The sequence below is a fragment of the Odocoileus virginianus genome, chromosome 1 (assembly GCF_023699985.2).
Source record: "Odocoileus virginianus isolate 20LAN1187 ecotype Illinois chromosome 1, Ovbor_1.2, whole genome shotgun sequence".
Classification (NCBI taxonomy): domain Eukaryota; kingdom Metazoa; phylum Chordata; class Mammalia; order Artiodactyla; family Cervidae; genus Odocoileus; species Odocoileus virginianus.
The window spans coordinates 50,584,578-50,603,428 of NC_069674.1; the positions used below are offsets into that span (position 1 = coordinate 50,584,578).

Here is an 18,851-nt window from a genome sequence, read left to right on the forward strand (position 1 = left end):
AGCTGGGTGCTGGAACTTGGGCTTTGGAGGTCAGAACCAGGGAGAGGATTGGGGTAGGCTGTGTGGAAACAGCCTGGGCTGGGGCTGGAATCCACTGAGCCTGTGGCTAGGGGTGTACACAGGGGAAGCCTGGGCCACCTTAAAAGCCAGTTGCCACTGTCTGGAAAGTGTGCAGTGGGAGGGGAGGGACCTGAATTTCAGCCTTTATTCCTGTGCATGAGCTCAGAGACGACAGGGTGGTACCTGTCCAGGCTCTAGGAGTATTCATGAGCTATGACCACTACAGGAGTGGTCAGGAACCACTGTTGCCACCTGTCCAGACACCAGACATGGTTGCAAGTTACTACCACCCACCTTCACAGATTCCAGGATTTGTCAAGAATAGCCGCTTCTCCCATCACATTCTCTGGGGGCACATCTGAGCCACCACTGCTGCTAAGAACCCCAAAACAAAGCACTAGACACCACATCTGCACACCCTCTATCAAGGGGATAACAACACACACACGCTAAGAAAATAGAGGACAGGCACCCACACTAAAATACAAACTTTGCACCAAATATATTAAACGCACACAAGTCACACAAGGATGTCTCCACATAGAAATAGCCCTCCCAAACCACAGTAGATAATTGTTTCTCCTAAACTCACAGAGTAAGAGAAATATAAGCAAAATGAAGAAGCAAAGGAATCCAGGTAGAAAACTAAGAGCATTCCCCTGAAAGGACAAACAATAAAGCAGACCTCTTCAGTCTAATAGACACTGATTTCAAAAAGGAGATAACGAAAATATGAAGGAATTAAGAAAAGCTACCAACAAAAATACAGAGTACTGTAACAAGGAACTAGTAACTATAAAGAGGAAGCAAGAAAAATTACATAAATCAACTGTAGGGAATCCCCTGGTGGTCCAGTGGTTAGGGTTTGATGGGGCCTGGTTCAATTCCTGGTTGGGGAACTGAGATCCCACAAGCCACATAGTGTGATCAAAAAAGAAAAAGGAAAACTCATTTGCAGAGGTGAAAGCTGCATAAACGCAATGAAAAGCAGAATGAATAATGCAGAAAAATAAGTAAGTGACCTGGAAGGCAGAATAATGGAAATCATCCAATCAGGACAGCAGACAGAAAGCCAAATAAAAAAAAAATCTATATAAAAGACTATGGGATAATATAAAGCATGCCAATCTATGCATGATAGGGATTCCAGAAGGGAAAGAGAAAAGGGGGTCAAAAATGTATTTGAAAAATTATGGCTGAAAACTCCCCAGTCCTAAAGAAGGAAACAGATAACCAGGTACAGGAAACACAAAGGGTCCCCAATAAGATAAACAGGCTTACACCAAGACATATAAAAAGGGACAAAGTTAAAGAGAGGATTCTAAAGGCAGCAAAAGAAAGACAAAGTTAATTACAAGAGAACCCCCAATAAGGCTAACAGATGATTTTTCTACAGAAGCATTGCAGAAAGGAGTGGCAAAATACATTCCAAGTTCTAAAGGGGAAAAATCTGCAACCTAGGATACTCTACCCAGCAAGGTTATCATTTAGAATATAAGTAAAGATAAAGAGCTTCTCGAACAAGCAAAAACTAGAAGAGTACAGCAATACTAAACCTATCCTAAAGGAAACATTGAAAGATATTCTCTAAATAGAAAAGAAGAATCTATAATAGAAAAGAAAAAATCACAAATGGAAAATAAATCACTTAAACCAGATTAATACATTTTCTGTGAAAGTGATGATAACCACAATGAACAGCAAAAGGATGAAGATGAAGATGTAAAAGAGGACCTCAAAATCATAAAATGTGGGGGCAGAAAGTGAGAAAATGTAGATTTCCTCCCCCTCCCAAGAATATGTTTGAGCCTATATGACTACCAATCTAAGGCAAGTAGATATAGGAAGTGGTTAACACATTTAAAACACAGGTTAATCACATATCAAAAACACACAATTGATTCACAAAAACCAAAAAGAAGAGAACATAAGTATAATACAAGAGAAAATCAAATGACAAAAGGATATAAAAGGATAAACAAAACCAGAAAGGGACAAAGAAAAAATATAAAATCAATGGGAAAATAAGGTTTAAAATGGAAACAAATACATATCTATCAATAATTACCTTTAATGTCAGTGGACTAAATGTTCCAATCAAAAGACATTTAGAGTGATAGACTGCAAATAAAAGAAAAACAAGAGTCTACAATATGCTGCCTACAAGAGATCCATTTTAGGGCAAAGGATACACATAGACTGAAACTGAAGGGGTGGAAAAAGATAATTTGTGAAAAAGAAAATGACAACAAAGTAGGGATTGCAATATTAGTGAGACAAAATAGACCTTAAAACAAAGACTATAAAGAAAGATAAAGGATATTATAAAATGATAAAAGATAAATATAAGAATTTTGTACTCATCAACATATATGCACCTAACATAGGAGCACCCAAATACATAAAACCATACTAAAACATTAAGTGAGAAATTGACAGGAATACAGTAATAATAGGAGGCTCACATCGATGGACAGATCTTCCAGACAGATAATCAATAAGGAAACAGAGGTCCTAAATGATACAATAGAACAATTAGACCTAATTAATATTTTACATTCAAAAAATAGAATACACGTTCAAGTGCACACAGAACATTCTCTAAGACTGACCACATACAAGGGCCTGAAACAAGCCTCAAAAAATTTAAGAGTACAGAAATTATTTCAAACATCTTTTCTGACCACAATGAAACTAAAAATTAACCACAGAAAAAGAAATGAGAAAAAATTACATGGAGACTAAACAACATGGTACTAAAAAAAGATCAACGAGTCAACAATGAAATCAGAGTGGTAACTAAAATACACCTTGAGACAAATGACAATGAAAACAACCACGCAAAATCCATGGGATGCAGCATACGTAGTTCTTAGAGGGAAGTTCATGGTGATACAGGCCTTTCTCAAAAAAACAAGAAAAATCTCAAATAAACCACCTCAGCCACCACATAAAAGATTTAGGAAAAGAAGAACAAATAAAACCTAAAGTCAGCAGAAAGAAGGAAATAATAGGATCAGAGAGGAAATAAAATAGAGATTAAAAAAACCAAGAGCTGGTTCTTTGAAAGGATAAGCAAAATTGACAAACTTCTGGCAAAGCTTACCAAGAAGAAAAGAGAGAAAACTGGAATAAACAAATCAAGAAATAAAAGACATAATAACTGATGCCACAGAAATACAAAAAACTATAAAGGAATACTATGAGCAATTATATGCCAACAAATCTGACAACTTACAAGAAATGGACAAGTTTCTTGAAGAGAAGGGACACTCCTAAGGACACTCAATGAAGCCACTATCACTCTGACACCAAAACCAGACAAAGAACCCAGAAAAACAGAAAATTCCAGACCAATATCTTTGAAGAATATAGATGCAAAAATTTTCAATAAAATATTGGAAAACAAAATCCAACAACACATAAAAAGGATCATACTCCATGACCAAGTGGGATTCATTCCAGGTTCACAGCGATGGTTCAATATATGCAAATCAATCAATATGACACACCACATAAAAAAAAGAAAAGACAAAAAACACATGCTTATCTCAATAGATGCCGAAAAAGCATTTGATGAAATCTACTATCCATTCATGATAAAAACTCATCAAAGTGGGTATCAGTTCAGTACAGTCGCTCAGTTGTGTCTGACTCTTTGCAACCCCATGGACTGCAGCACGCCAGGCCTCCCTGGACATCACCAACTCCTGGAGCTTGTTCAAACTCATGTCCATTGAGTTGGTGATGCCATCCAACCATCTCATCCTCTGTCATCCCCAAAGTGGGTATAGAGAGAACCTATCTCAAAAGCTAGTAAAAGTTATTTATGACAAACCCACAGCCAATATAATACTCAGTGGTGAAGAGCTGAAAACTTTCCTGCTAAAATATGGAACAAGACAGTTCAGTTCAGTTGCTCAGTTGTGTCCAACTCTTCCTGACCCCATGAACCGCAGCACCCCAGGCCTCCCTGACCAACACCAACTCCCAGAGTTTACCAAAACTCATGTCCATTGAGTCAGTGATGCCATCCAACCATTTCATCCTCTGTTATCCCCTTCTCCTCTGGCCCTCAATCTTTCCCAGTATCAGGGTCTTTTCAAATGAATCGGTTCTTCACATCAGGTGGCCAAAGTTTCAGCTTCAACATCAGTCCTTCCAATGAACATTCAGGACTGATTTCCCTTAGGATGGACTGGTTGGATCTCCTTGCAGTCAAAGGGACTCTCAAAAGTCTTCTCCAACACCACAAGTTCAAAAGCATCAATTCTTCAGTGCTCAATTTTTTTACAGTCCAACTCTCACATCCATACTTGACTACTGGAAAAACCATAGCTTTGACTAGACGGACCTTTGTTGGTAAAGTAATGTCTCTGCTTTTGAATATGCTGTCTAGGTTGGTCCTAACTTTCCTTCCAAGGAGTAAGTCATGGCTGCAGTCACCACCTGCAGTTATTTTAGAGCCCAAAAACATAAAGTCTGCCACTGTTTCCCCATCTATTTGCCATGAAGTGATGGGACCAGATGCCATGATCTTAGTTCTCTGAATGTTGAGCTTTAAGCCAACTTTTTCACTCTCCTCTTTCACTTTCATCAAGAGGCTTTTTAGTTCCTCTTCACTTTCTGCCTTAAGGGTAGTGTCATCTGCATATTTGAGGTTATTGATATTTCTCCTGGCAATCTTGATTCCAGCTTGTGCTTCTTCCAGTGCCACGTTTCTCATGATGTACTCTGCATATAAGTTAAATTAGCAGGGTGACAATATAAAGCCTTGATGTACTCCTTTTCCTATTTGGAACCAGTCTGTTGTTCCATGTCCAGTTCTAACTGTTGCTTCCTGATCTGCATACAGATTTCTCAAGAGGCAGGTCAGGTGGTCTGGTTTTCCCATCTCTTTCAGAATTTTCCACAGTTTATTGTGATCCACACAGTCAAAGGCTTTGGGGTAGTCAATACAGAAGAAATAGATGTTTTTCTGGAACTCTCTTGCTTTTTCAATGATCCAGCAGATGTTGGCAATTTGATCTCTGGTTCCTCTGCCTTTTCTAAAACCAGCTTGAACATCTGGAAGTTCACGGTCCACGTGCTTTTGAAGCCTGGCTTGGAGAATTTTGAGCATTACTTTACTAGCGTGTGAGATGAGTGCAATTGTGCGGTAGCTTGAGCATTCTTTGGCATTGCCTTTCTTTGGGATTGGAATGAAAACTGACCTTTTCCAGCTCTGTGGCCACTACTGAATTTTCCAAACTTGCTGACATATTGAGTGCAGCACTTTCACAGAATCATCTTTTAGGATTTGAAATAGCTCAACTGGAATTCCATCACCTCCACTAGCTTTTTTTGTAGTGATGCTTCCTCAGGCCCACTTGACTTCACATTCCAGGATGTCTGGCTCTGGGTGAGTGATCACACCATCGTGATTATCTGGGTCATGAAGATATTTTTTGTACAGTTCTTCTGTGTATTCTTGCCACCTTTGTAAGTCCATACCATTTCTGTCCTTTATTGAACCCATATTTGCATGAAATGTTTCCTTGGTATCTTTAATTTTCTTGAAGAGATCTCTAGTCTTTCCCTTCCTATTGTTTTCCTCTATTTCTTTGCACTGATCGCTCAGGAAGGCTTTCTTATCTCTCCTTGCTATTCTCTAGAACTCCACATTCAAATGGGTATATATTTCCTCTTCTCCTTAGCTCTTCACTTCTCTTCTTTTCACAGCTATTTGTAAGGCCTCCTCAGACAGCCATTTTGCTTTTTTGCATTTCTTTTTCTTGGAGATGGTGTTGATCCCTGTCTCCTATACAATGTCACGAACCTCCATCTATAGTTCATCAGGTACTCTATCAGATCTAGTCCCTTAAATCTATTTCTCACTTCCACTGTATAATCATAAAGGATTTGATTTAGGTCATACCTGAATGGTCTAGTGGTTTTCCCCACTTTCTTCAATTTAAGTCTGAATTTGGCAATAAGGAGTTCATGATCTGACCCACAGTCAGCTCCTGGTCTTGTTTTTGCTGACTATATAGAGCTTCTCCATCTTTGGCTGCAAAGAATATAATCAATCTGATTTCAGTGTTGGCCATCTGGTGATGTCCATGGATGCTTATTATCACTTCTTCTATTCAACATAGTATTAGAAGACCTAGCCACAGCAATCACACAAGAGAAAGAAATAAAAGGTATCCAAACTGGAAGGAAGAGATAAAATCACCACTATCTGTAAATGATATGATACTATATATAGAAAACTCTAGAGACTCCACACAAAAACTACTACAACTGATAAATTCAGCAAAGTATCAAGATAACAAGATTAGCATGTAGAAATCAGTTGCACTTCTTTACACCAACAATGAAATATCAGAAAGACAATGTAAAGAAAAAGTATCTTTAAAATTGAAATCCCCAAAATAAAATATTTAGGAATAAACCTAACCAAGAAGGTGGAAGAGTTACATGCTGAGAACCAAAAAACATTAATAAAGGAAATTCACGAAGATTCAAAGAAAAGACATCCCATGTTCTTGGAAGAAATTGTTAAAATGGACACACCACCCAAAGCAATCTACAGATTTAATGTGATCCATATCAAATTACCCACAACATTTTCCACAGAACTAGAATTATGTTTAAATTTTATGTGGAACCATAAAAGACCCAGAATTGCCAGAGCAATCGTAAAGATAAAGAAAAAAAGCAGGAAGCATAACCATCCCAGACTTAAGACAATACTACAAAGCTACAGTAATCAAAACAGCATGGTATTAGCACAAAAACAGACATATGGCTAAATGGAACAGAATAGAAAGCCAGAAATAAACCTGAACACCAATAGTCAATTAATCTTCAACAAAGGATGCAAGACTATACAATGGGAAAAAGACAGTCTCTTCAGCAAGTGGTGTTGGGAAAGTTAGACAGCTCCATGTAAATTAATGAAGATAACAATATACCCTCTCACCATATACAAAAAGAAACACAAAGTGGCTTAAACACTTAAACATAAGACATGATTCCATAAAACTCCTAGCAGAGAACACAGGCAAAACATTCTGATACAGATCATACCAATGTTTTCTTAGATCCGTCTCCCAAGGCAATAGAAATAAAAACAAAAAGAAACAAATGGGACCTAATCAAACTTACAAGCTTTTGCACAGCAAAGGAAACCATAAACAAAATGAAAGGACAATGTACAGAATGGGAGAAAATACTTGCAAATGATGGGACAGACAAGGGTTTAGTTTTCAAAATATACAAATAGCTTATACAACTCAATAGCAAAAGCAAACAACCCAACTGAAAAATATGCAGAAGACCTAAATAGACGTTTCTCTGAAGCAGAAACACAGATGGTCAACAGACACATGAAAAGATGCTCAACATTGCTAATTATTAGAGAAATGCAAATCAAAACTACAGTGACGTACCACCTCACACCAGTCAGAATGGCCATCATGAAAAAGTCTACAAATAACAAAAAAATGGAGAGAGTATAGAGAAAAGGGAACCCTCCTGCACTGCTGGTGGGAATGTAAGTTGGTGCAGCCACTGTGGAGAACAATATGGAGGCTCCTCAGAAAACTAAAAATAGAGTTACCATGTGATCCAGCAATGCCACTCCTAGGCATATAACCAGACAGTACTATAATTCAAAAAGATATATACACCTCTATGTTCACACCAGCACTACTCACAATAGCCAAAACATGGAAGCAACCTAAATGTCCATCAACAGATAGATGGGTAAAGAAAATGTGGTACATATACACAATGGAATACTAGTCAGCCATAAAAGAGTAAAATAATGCCATCTGCAGCAACATGGATGCAACTAGAGATTATTATACAAGGTAAGTCAGACAGACAAATATTATATGGTATTAATTATATGTGGAATCTAAAATATGACACAAGTGAATCTATGAAACACAAAAGAATCATGGACATAGAGAACAGACTGGTGGCTGCCAAGGAGGAGAGGGAGTAGGGTAAGGATGGATTGAGAATTTGGAATCAGCAGATGTTAAGCTTTTATATACAGAATGGATAAACAACAATGCCCTACTGTATAGCATAGACAACCATGTTTGATATCCTATGATAAACCATAATGGAAAATATAAAAAATAATGCATATATATGTACAAATAAATCACTTTGCTATACAATAGTAATCAATACAATATTATGAATCAATTATGTTTCCATTTTTCTTAAAAAAAGGAAAAATGCTGATGTCATTCTTCATGGAACTAGAACTTCTTTTATTTGTATGGAAAAACAAAACACCCTGAATAGCCAAAACAATCTTGAAAAAGAGCAGAACTGAAGGAATCCCACTCCCTGACTTCAGACAAGAAGGCTACAGTAATCAAAAGTAATCAAAAGAGTGTGGTACTGGCACATAATGGAACAGAATAGAGAGCCCAGAAATAAACCCATACACTTACAATTATTTTATGACAAAGGAGGCAAGAATACACGATGGATAAAAGACAAGTCTCTTCAGTAACTGGTGCTGGGAAAACTGGACAGCTACACACAAAAGAATGAAATTTAAAACATTCTCTAACACCATATGGGACTTTCCAGGTGGCTCTGTGATAAAGAATTCACCTGCCATGTAGGAGGCCACAGGAGATGCAGGTTCCATCCCTGGGTCAGGAAGATCCCTGGAGGAGGAAATGACACTCCAGTATTCTTGCCAGGATAACTGCACGGACAGAGGAGTTTGGCAGGCTACAGTCCATGGGGTTGCAAAGAGTCAGACACAACTGGGTGCCTGAGCACACACACTATCACCATATAGAAATATAAATTTTAAATGAAGTAAAGACCTAAATGTAAGACCAGAAACCATACAACTCCTAGGAGAAAACATAGATGGAATACTCTTTGACATAAATCACAGCAATATTTCTTTTGGATCTGTCTCCTAAAGCAAAGGAAATAAAAGCAGAAATAAACAAATGGGACACACTTAAACTTAAGAGCTTTTGCACAGCAAAGGAAACATCAACAAAACAAAAAGACAATCTACTGAATCGGGGGAAACATTTACAAATAATAATGGGCTGGCCAGAAAGTCCATTTGGGTTCTACAAGATGTTATAGAAAAATCTGAACAGACTTCTTGGCCAACCCAATCTAACTCATGAGGTGTTAATATACAAAACGTACAAACAGCTCATGAAAGTCTACATCAAAAACCGAAAGAGTCAGACTTCCCTGGCAGTACAGTGGTTAAGACCCCATGCTTCCACTGCAGGAGATACAGGTTCTACCCCTGGTTGGGGAACTAGGATCCCAAAAGCTGCATGGCATGGCCAAAATGACAAAGAACCCCAAAATAATCCATATTTAAAATGAGCAGAATAGTTGAACAGACATTTTTCCCAAAGAATACATGGATGGCCCACAGGCATATGAAAAGATGCTCAACATCATTAATCAGAGAAATGTATATTAAAACCACAAAGAGATATCACCTCCTACCTGGCAGAATGACTACCATCACACAGAACACAAATAACAGGTGCTGGCAAGGATGTGGTGAAAGAGAACCCTTGTACAAGCTACACCTTAAAGAAAATGACAGGGTTTAATTCACCCAAGTAAGAAATGATATACTAGATACAAACTAATCAAAAGAGATCTGGTAGAGCTATATTAAAATTAAGGTAGAATTTAAGGGAAGAAATGTTACTAGAGGTGAAGGAACATTTCATAATGGTAAATAATTCTAAAAATGTCACAGAAACTTAATTTTGTATACACATGGTAACTTATTTTCAAAATACATAAAGCAAAAATTGACAAACATAAAAAGGAAAGACATACAAATCCACAATCAATGAGGATTTTCAAACAGTGAAAGTGAAAGTCGCTCAGTCTTGTCTGACTCTATATAGTCCATGGGATTCTCCAGGCCAGAATACTGAAGTGGGTAGCCTTTCCCTTCTCCAGGGGATCTTCCCAACCCAGGGATTGAACCCAGGCCTCCTGCATTGCAGGCAGATATTTTACCAGCTGAGCCACAAGAGAAGCCCTTTCAGTGAAGGACTTTAATACATTTCTCAGAATAACTGAAAGAATAGACCAAAAAAATGAAACAGTAAGAATATGGAGAATATGAACAAAACGATCAACAAGTCTGTCTAAACTGTTATCTACAGACCACCACAGCCAATAGCAACAGAATGTCCATCTTTTAGAATGCATGTTGAGTGTTCAAAGTTCACCAATATACAGGACCATAAAGCATGTTCTGAACAAATTTTAAAGAACTGAAATCATTCAGAACATGTTCTTTGATCACAGTGGAATAAAGCTAGAAATAAAAAATATTTAGAAAATTTCCAAAATCGTAAGTCAAGAAATAAAAGCAGAAATTAGAAAATACTTTGAATTGTATAATAATGAAAATACAACTTATCAAAATTTGTGGGATATGATTTAAAAAGTCATAGAACTGTATAGCCTTATATGCATATATTAGAAAAGAAAAACAAAAAACTGTCATATTATTTGTACTGTGCTTTTAATTATTATACCAGGCATATTTACTCTTGTTTATAAATATTCTTTGCAAAGATTTTTAAAAAATAAATGAAATTCACCAGAAGGATGGTATTCTAATTTGTTCAGGCAACTTCTTATACACATATATATGTATGTATATATTACACGTATTATAAATAGCCATATACACTGAAAAGATAACTCAGAAATCTGGGTGACAAGATTACAGGTGATTTTTATTACTTAGATTTTGGGAGGCATATTCCAAATTATCTTTGATAGGGAGCATCTCATTTTTAAAATGAGAAAAAAATAAATATTTAGCCCTTCCCAAGTACTTAGGTTTACCTCTCAGGAACACTGCTGCAGACTTTTGAAAGGTTTTTGAGCTTGCTGTCGACCAGTTTGCTCCACCAATTCTGTGTCCTAGTAACTTGTCTATTTAGAACAGCAAGCAGGTAAGGACAAGCCCACAGCCAAGGCAGGGGCCTGTGCTCTCTGGCTGCCACCATGTTCTCCTTTGCTGGCCAGTCACCAGGAGAAACTGGAGGGGAAGGGGTCTGAAGGGGTAGAAAGAAAGCCACACCTCCCAGGAGAGAGTGATCCCAAGGCAGTCTTAGCACAGAAGGGTCAGCTGTGATGCCTTCCCAGCTGAAGAAGTGGACTGTGAGGGTGAGCAGGCCTCCCAGAGAAGGAACACCTGGGGTTCATTCCTTTCTCCATTTTCACTCATCAGGTATTTACGGAACATATAGGACACATATGTGAATAAAATCAACTACCCCTGCCCTCAGGGGGTTTACAGAGAAGACAGTATAACTAACACAAATCAACCGGACCACCAAATGCAAAGAAAACAGACTAACAGCTGAAACAGCTGATCAGAGGCTGAAAACAGGAGAAACAAAACAAAGAGTTTGGAATGTGGTGGACACGGATCCCCAGAATCAAAGGAGGGCTGTGTCAGCCAAAAGTCTGGGAAGGCAGGTGAGGCCCAGGGTTTAGAGGGCACCTGGGCCGACGTGCCATCAAGTCACCAGGACGCTTCCCAGGAAGAACTCACTTAAAAAGGAGTCCCACATCTGGAGAACAACCAGGACTCATAGGTAGAGACTGACTTCTATTGCAGTTGGTCCTGGCATCACAGGGAGCCCCCAGAGAAACCACAAACATAGGCACATGCATAATACACACTCACACATATGCACACACATTCAGTTTAGCTTTCCAAAGAGGGATTTATCCTAGGCCTGCTCCTCTCTGCCCTTTCTACGACCCAGGGGATCCAGAAGGAAATGTGCATTCTCTGGTAACTGAGATGCTAAGATAAAAAACATTTCATAAAAATGTTCATCCATCTCTGATGTTTCATTCTATGTTTTAATAATTTTCCTCAAATATAAAAAGCAATGCCTGCTCACTGTGGAAAATTTGGAAATAAAAAAAGTTTAGAGAAACAAAGTTGCCTATCACCCACTGCTAACATTTTGGAGTATTTTCCCTTTCTGCTTTCCTCTATATTCACTTATACTGATCTTTCTGCATATTTGGCATCACACTATCTGTAGTTGTTGTACCTCTGCCAAGGCCCCCTTTTGAGCTACAGAAGCTCATTTCTGACAGTTGCTTTGCTTTCCCTGGTTTTTATTTTATGAAGAGTAAGAACCACCTGCCACTCTTTGCTGTTTTCAAGCCTCGCACCTGAGAGATTCCATGTGCCAAACCGAGGATCAAAATTGACGACAAATGGGAGCCCCTTCCTAGGCTCAGCCCTGCCTGCCTGAGCTGCCAGGGCAAGTCTGGATGCTGTACCCGACAGCCTCCACCAGCTGCCAGTCACACGACGACAAGCTATCCATCACAGGCCTGCGGAAGGGCTGCAGAGGGTGGCGGGGGACGGTGGATGCTGGGCAGACTCTGCGATGCTGCATCCTCGGGCATCCTTCTCAGGAAACCCAATGTCAAACCTGTGCTGCTCAGAGGTCCCAGCAGGGCACTGACAGTCATCACTAACACTGCAGAAGCACTTCGCTATGGGCCCGGTATTGATTGACCACTTCCATTCACTGCAGGAAGCCAGATAATGTAAGGGTTCAAAGTGGTCTCTAGAGCCAGAGGGCTGAGTTCAGATGTGTGTCCACTGCTCATGAGCAAGTCAGTCATCCTCTTGTGTCTCGGTTTCCTCCAAGTCTCTGACAGTTCTACCTCCAAGTGTTGCTGTAGGATTGAGTTCATGGTCACTAAGTGCCCAGACCTCATTTAACCCCCTCTGTTCTATAACTTGATCCTCAGAACAGCCAGAGGCGGCAGAAGTCATCGTTACCCCTGATTTACAATGAGGATGCTGAGGCGTGCGGAGGGTAAGCAGCGCCCCCCTTCACAGAGGTTACAACACGGTTGGGCAGATGGACACAGAACAGGGACTACAGGAGTGACTGAGAAATGACCAGTGAGTCAAGTCTGTCTGTAGCTCTCCTGAAGGCTTCCTTAGCCCCACTGGAGCCCTCTGTAGTGGAAGGTGATGGAGAGAAGTGGCAAGAGCCTCTGTCTAGTAGGCAGTTTGGATCCAAGACACTAGAGAGATGCCGAGCCCTGAAAACTCACAGCACACAAGCAGCAGGGGAAGAACTGCCCAGTTGCTGAGGGTCACCCAGGTGTGCCACTCCATCCCATTCATCCTTAGAATGAGGCCCAAACAGAGATCATTTCAGCATTCCCTGGAGATACTGGCAAACGCGTCCACTCAGCAGCAGCTTCGTTCTGTGCACAATCATCTGGCAGAGCCCGAGTGCAGAGATCACCCTGCCCAGTGTGGTATGAATACTGACTCCCAGGAGGAGCGGACACTTTGGCCCCCATCCCAACTGAGGAGGGTGTGGGGGCTAGAGTGAGCACAGAAACCGTGAGGAAATCATTTCCCAATATCCACATGATTTCATTCTTTTCTTACATACCCAAGGGTTGGGAGTCATCATTCACATATATATATGTATTTCAAAATAAATGGTACAGCTTTCTGAAAATTGGTATTTTTTGTAATACCAGCAGATAAGATTCCCAACAGTGGATAAGATCCCTAGGCCTTAAAACATTCTTTAGCAGTGTGGAAAATGCTAATATAGAGTCAGGCCACCCTGCAACTATTTTTGCTGCTGACTTTTTCTACGTTTTCTGCGTTCAGGCTGGAAGTAAATACAAACATAAGCAAAATCAAGGCCAGCCTTGCTGGCATCTAGGTGCTGTGGCATTTGGCTCAGGGCCATCCGCTCTGCTCCCATTCTGACTGCCACCTCCCTAAGCTAGTCATTTCTGGAAATGTGAGTCCTCACGCGGACTGCTGTTCGCTACGCCCTGGAACCTTGGAGGCCACAGTAAAATGTCGATGATTAACTTTCAGGATATAACTTTATTGACCACAGGACAGTTTCACAGACTCTCCTACCCACTCCTTGACAAAGAACACTGCGAGAGAAGAGTGTTGCTCATCAAGCAGTTTGGATTCTCCTCCCAGGTACCAAGTAGGATTACGCATTATTGAAGTCAGCTGCTCTGACTCACGATACACGAGCAGAAGTGGAACGAGTTACTCAGCATGGTTGCAAAATTTGTCAGCATACAACTCTCCTTTTCCCCTGGCACTAGGACCAGTGACATTCCAGCCAGTGGTTGCTCCACCCACCTGGCCCATAGGTAACCACAGTAAGGAGAGCCTCTGCCAACTTGTGATGGGCATAGAGTGTGAACAAGAAACAAACCTTGGTGTTTTTTTTGAGCTGCTGAGATTTTGGAATTACCTGTTACTGCAGCACAACCTAGCCGGGCCTGAAGATACCATTATTTTGGGTAAGAAAAGCACTTAGCACATAAAGAAGCTGAGGCCCAGAGCGGTGAAGTGAGTCATCAAGAGCCAGACAGCTGGCTGGAGGCAGAACAGAAGGCTTGGAATACCCTCTGCAGCCCTCTGCCTGCCTTCACACCACACCAGTTTCTACAGGACAGAGAGCCAGGACATTAAAGAACCACTCGCAATAAAGATAAAGCCACAGGTTTCCCTGGCGGTCCAGCAGTTAAGGATCTGCCTGCCAATGCCAGGGACACAGGTCCGATCCCTGGCTGGGGAAGATCCCACACGCCACGGGATGGCTGGGCCTGTGCTCCGTAACTACTGAACCTAAGGGCCGCAACTATGGAAGCCCACTCACCTGGAGCCTGTGTTCTGCAACAGAGGCCACTGCAATGAGAAGCCTGCACAGCACAACTAGAGAAAGCCTGTGTGCAGCCACAAAGCCCCAGCATGGCCAGAAATAAATATTGTTTAAAAAAAAAGATAAAACCACTACAACTTTTTTCTTCAGATGCCATAAAACCGACTTAGGATTAAATTAAAATTCAGCATTATTTCCCACCTACCTCAGACTTAAAAGTAATCTATACAAGAAAATATTAATTTATTTAAAGTGGGGGGAAGGCATACGGTAAGCCACACATTCTCTTTTGTACTGGACTGGCTGTGTCTGCTTGTTGGGGTCCTGCATCCACCTCACTCCACACAGCTACTTGCCCCACATCACAAAAACCTCAGCTACTCAACCCAGTTCACCACCACCACTTCTGTCAGAGTCATTGGCTAGGAACTATCAAAGATAAAAAGACATGATTAGTGATAAAAAAAAAAAAGAATGTGGTGGATCTTCAAGACATACTGTCATTTGAAAAATTCAAGTTGCAGAAAGAGTACAATAACATAATTTGCCCATATCATCTGCCCTATCGACATGCAAAACATTATATATTTTCTACAAGTATACATCTGTGAACATAAATGCAAAGAAAAACACCAGGAAAAAGATGTACTTTATGAGAAGAAACAGTACTTCCAGACAGGCAAGGGCATAGAGGATTGGTATAGTACTTTTATTCATAACATTTTACTTTTTTATAAGAACATATACTTGTATAATTTAAAGTTATTTAAACTTTAAATAAGTCTTTTTAATCATCAGGGCATCTTAGGAAACCTTGAGGCAGGTTAATGAAACACTCCCAGCAATCACCATCTTTTAATGAACTTTGAGTTTCAGCTCACCCTCTTAGGGAAAAATGCTCAGTCTCCATTAAACTAAATGCCAATCCACTAAAATCAAACACACTCAGATGGTACGGTATGACTCCTTCTCTGCACCTGTCAATAAACAGAATGCTCCTCTTGGTTTGGTGAAATATCATATTCAGACTTGATGGGTTTGTGGATGGGAACATTTTTATTTTGTTTTCAATTTAGTAGGAGCCTGTCAACTTACGTTATTACTACTGAACCTGGTCTGAGATACAGCATGTAAGATGAAAAATCAAGCCATACAAAAACAAAATGGAGCAAAAGAGTCAACAGAACTGACTTTCAAGTAGCTATTTTTAAACCTTAAAACTGTTTAACCTTAAGCAATACACTGGAAAAAAATGATCCATAATTACCACAAGTCTCTTCATTTCCTTTGTCTTATTTTTCCTTTCATGTAATCCAAGCCACTGAACACTTTAAAATAGCATGGACTCAGATTCCTTCTGTGTAACATTCTGATCCTGAGTGATGTTTTCATCTGATGGATGATGTCAAACGTACCTTATACTTTCCATCAATATCTCCTCCCCACCTAAATGGCTATCATTACTAACAAAACCTCTTTAGATTTTTCCTTTCTTTCTGCTAAAAAAAAAAAATCCTATTGCTAAGATCTATCCAGAAAATGCCATCTCTGACAGAGTCACATTATCCATGCATGATGTGGACATATAAAACATTCTGTCTACACATTCCTGGACAATAGGAATTGATCATTGCTGTTTATTTACTGAACTCAGATTTAAGATAATGTAAAAGAAAGCCATCCTTCTCTGCTTACCTCAAATAGATACCTGCCTACTGCAGAGATGACACTCCCCAGATTACAAAAAGGCAACAAAAATAGGCTCTGCTGGGGCTTCCCTGGTGGCTCAGTGGTAAAGAATCCAGCGGCCAACACAGGAGATATGGTTCAATCCCTGATCTTGCAAGATCCCACATGCCGCGGAGCAACGAGGCCTGTGAACCACAACTACTGAGCCTGTGCTCTAGAGTCTGGGGGCCACAACTACTGAAGCCCAAGGGCCACAGAGCCTGAGCTCCACAGCAGAAGAAGCCTCTGCAATGCGGCAACTAGAGAGGAGCCCACACTCTCCGCAACTAGAGAAAAGCCCGCGCTGCAGCAAAGACCCAGCACAGCCAGAAATAAAATAATTTTTTAAAAAAGGTTCTATTAGGAGGCCACACCTGAGGCAAGGGGTGGGGTCGGTGTTCTCAAGGTCGGCCCAGAGGAGGACTTCTTGTGAGGGGGTCTGCCTTGTTCAACCAGTAATGTGACACTGAGTGCAAACTCCTGAAGAGATCAAGCCCTGAGCCTTTGAAGTGGGAGCATTGACTCCAGACCCTAGACTGCCAGAGAACTAACCCTAGAGAGTATCAAATAGTGAGAACTCACACAAAGGAAGCCACTTGAATATAAGACCCTGCATCACCCAACCACCAGTTGCACCCTGTGCAGGAGCCTCATCTAAACAACAAACAGGACAAAAATACAAACCAAATCATCAGCAGACAGGATAACCACCTCACCCAGCCTTGTCTATCAGAGGAAGAACAAACAAAAACTCAGCACAAATCTCACCCTATATGAAGCTCACACAAACCACTGGACCAACCTTAGGAGGGCAGAAACCAAAAGCAAGATAGGATTCAACCTTCTTCAAGGAAAGAAATCAACTTTCCTCGAAGCCTGGGAAAAGGAGACCTCAAACACAATAAGTTAAAAAAAAAATAAGGCTAGGGTGGGATGTTTCGAGAGAACAGCATCGAAACACGTATATTATCTAGGGTGAAACAGATCACCAGCCCAGGTTGAATGCATGAGACAAGTGCACTGGTGGCCTGGTGCACTGGGAAGACCCAGATGGATCGGGTGGAGAGGGAGGTGGGAAGGGGGATTGGGGTGGGGAATACGTTAAATCCATGGCTGATTCATGTCAATGTATGACAAAAACCACTACAATATTGTAATTAGCCTCCAACTAATAGAAATAAATGAAAAAAATAATAAAATAATGAAAAGGCAGAGACATGCTGCACAAATGAAGGAACAAACTAGAAACACAGAAGTCCAAATAAATCAAGAGGAAATAGGCAAACTACCTGAAAAAGAATTCAGAATAATGATAATAAAGATGATCAAAAACCTTGAAAACAAAATGGAGAAAATACAAGAATCAGTTAACAAAGACCTAGAAGAATTAAAGAATAAACATACGGACACAAATGACAGAATTACTGAAATTAAAAATACTCTATAAGGAATCAATAGCAGAATATCTGAAGCAGAAGAACTAATCAGTAAGCTGAAAGATAAAATGGTGGAAATAACTTCTCAAGAGCAGAATAAAGTAAAAAGAATGAAAAGAACTGAAGACACTCTGAGAGACCTCTGGGGCCATATCAAACACATCAACATTCAAATTATAGGGGTCCCAGAAGAAGAAGAGGAAAAGAAAGGGTATGAGAAAATTTTTGAAGAGATTATAGTTGAAAATTTCCCCAACATGGAAAAGGAAACAGTCAATCAAGTCCAAGAGGCATGAAGAGTCCCCTACAGGATAAACCCAAGGAGAAACATGCCAAGACACATACTAATCAAACTAAGAAAGACTAAACACAAAGAAAGAATATTAAAAGCAGCAAGGGAGAAGCAACAAGTAACATACAAGGGAAACCCCATATGCTTAATAGTTGATCTTTCAGCAGAAACTCTGCAGGCCAGAAGGGAATGGCAGGATATATTTAAAGTACTGAAAGGAAAACATCTACAGCCAAGATTACTGTACCCAACAAAGATCTCATTCAAAACTGATGGAGAAATAAATAGCTTTCAGACAAGCAAAAGTTAAAAAGAATTCATTACCACCAAACCAGCTTTACAACAAATGTTAAAGGGGCTTACATAGCTAAGAAATACAAGAGAACAAAAAAGATCCACAAAATCAACCCCAAACAATTAAGAAAATGGCAATAGGAACATATACAATAATTACTTTAAATGTAAATGGATTAAATGCTCCAACCAAAAGACACAGACTGGCAGAATGGATACAAAAACAAGACCCATATATATGCTGTCTACAAGAAACCCACTTCAGACCTCAAGACACATATAGACTGAAAGTGAAAGGATGGAAAA

At 40.0% G+C, this 18,851-nt stretch overlaps 1 protein-coding gene across 9 annotated transcripts in view; it reads right to left on the reverse strand.

The window, feature by feature from the left end:
• NOD1 (nucleotide binding oligomerization domain containing 1) overlaps positions 1-18,851 on the reverse strand; it is an 86,650-nt gene that overhangs the window by 52,344 nt on the left and 15,455 nt on the right. The window lies entirely within an intron of this gene.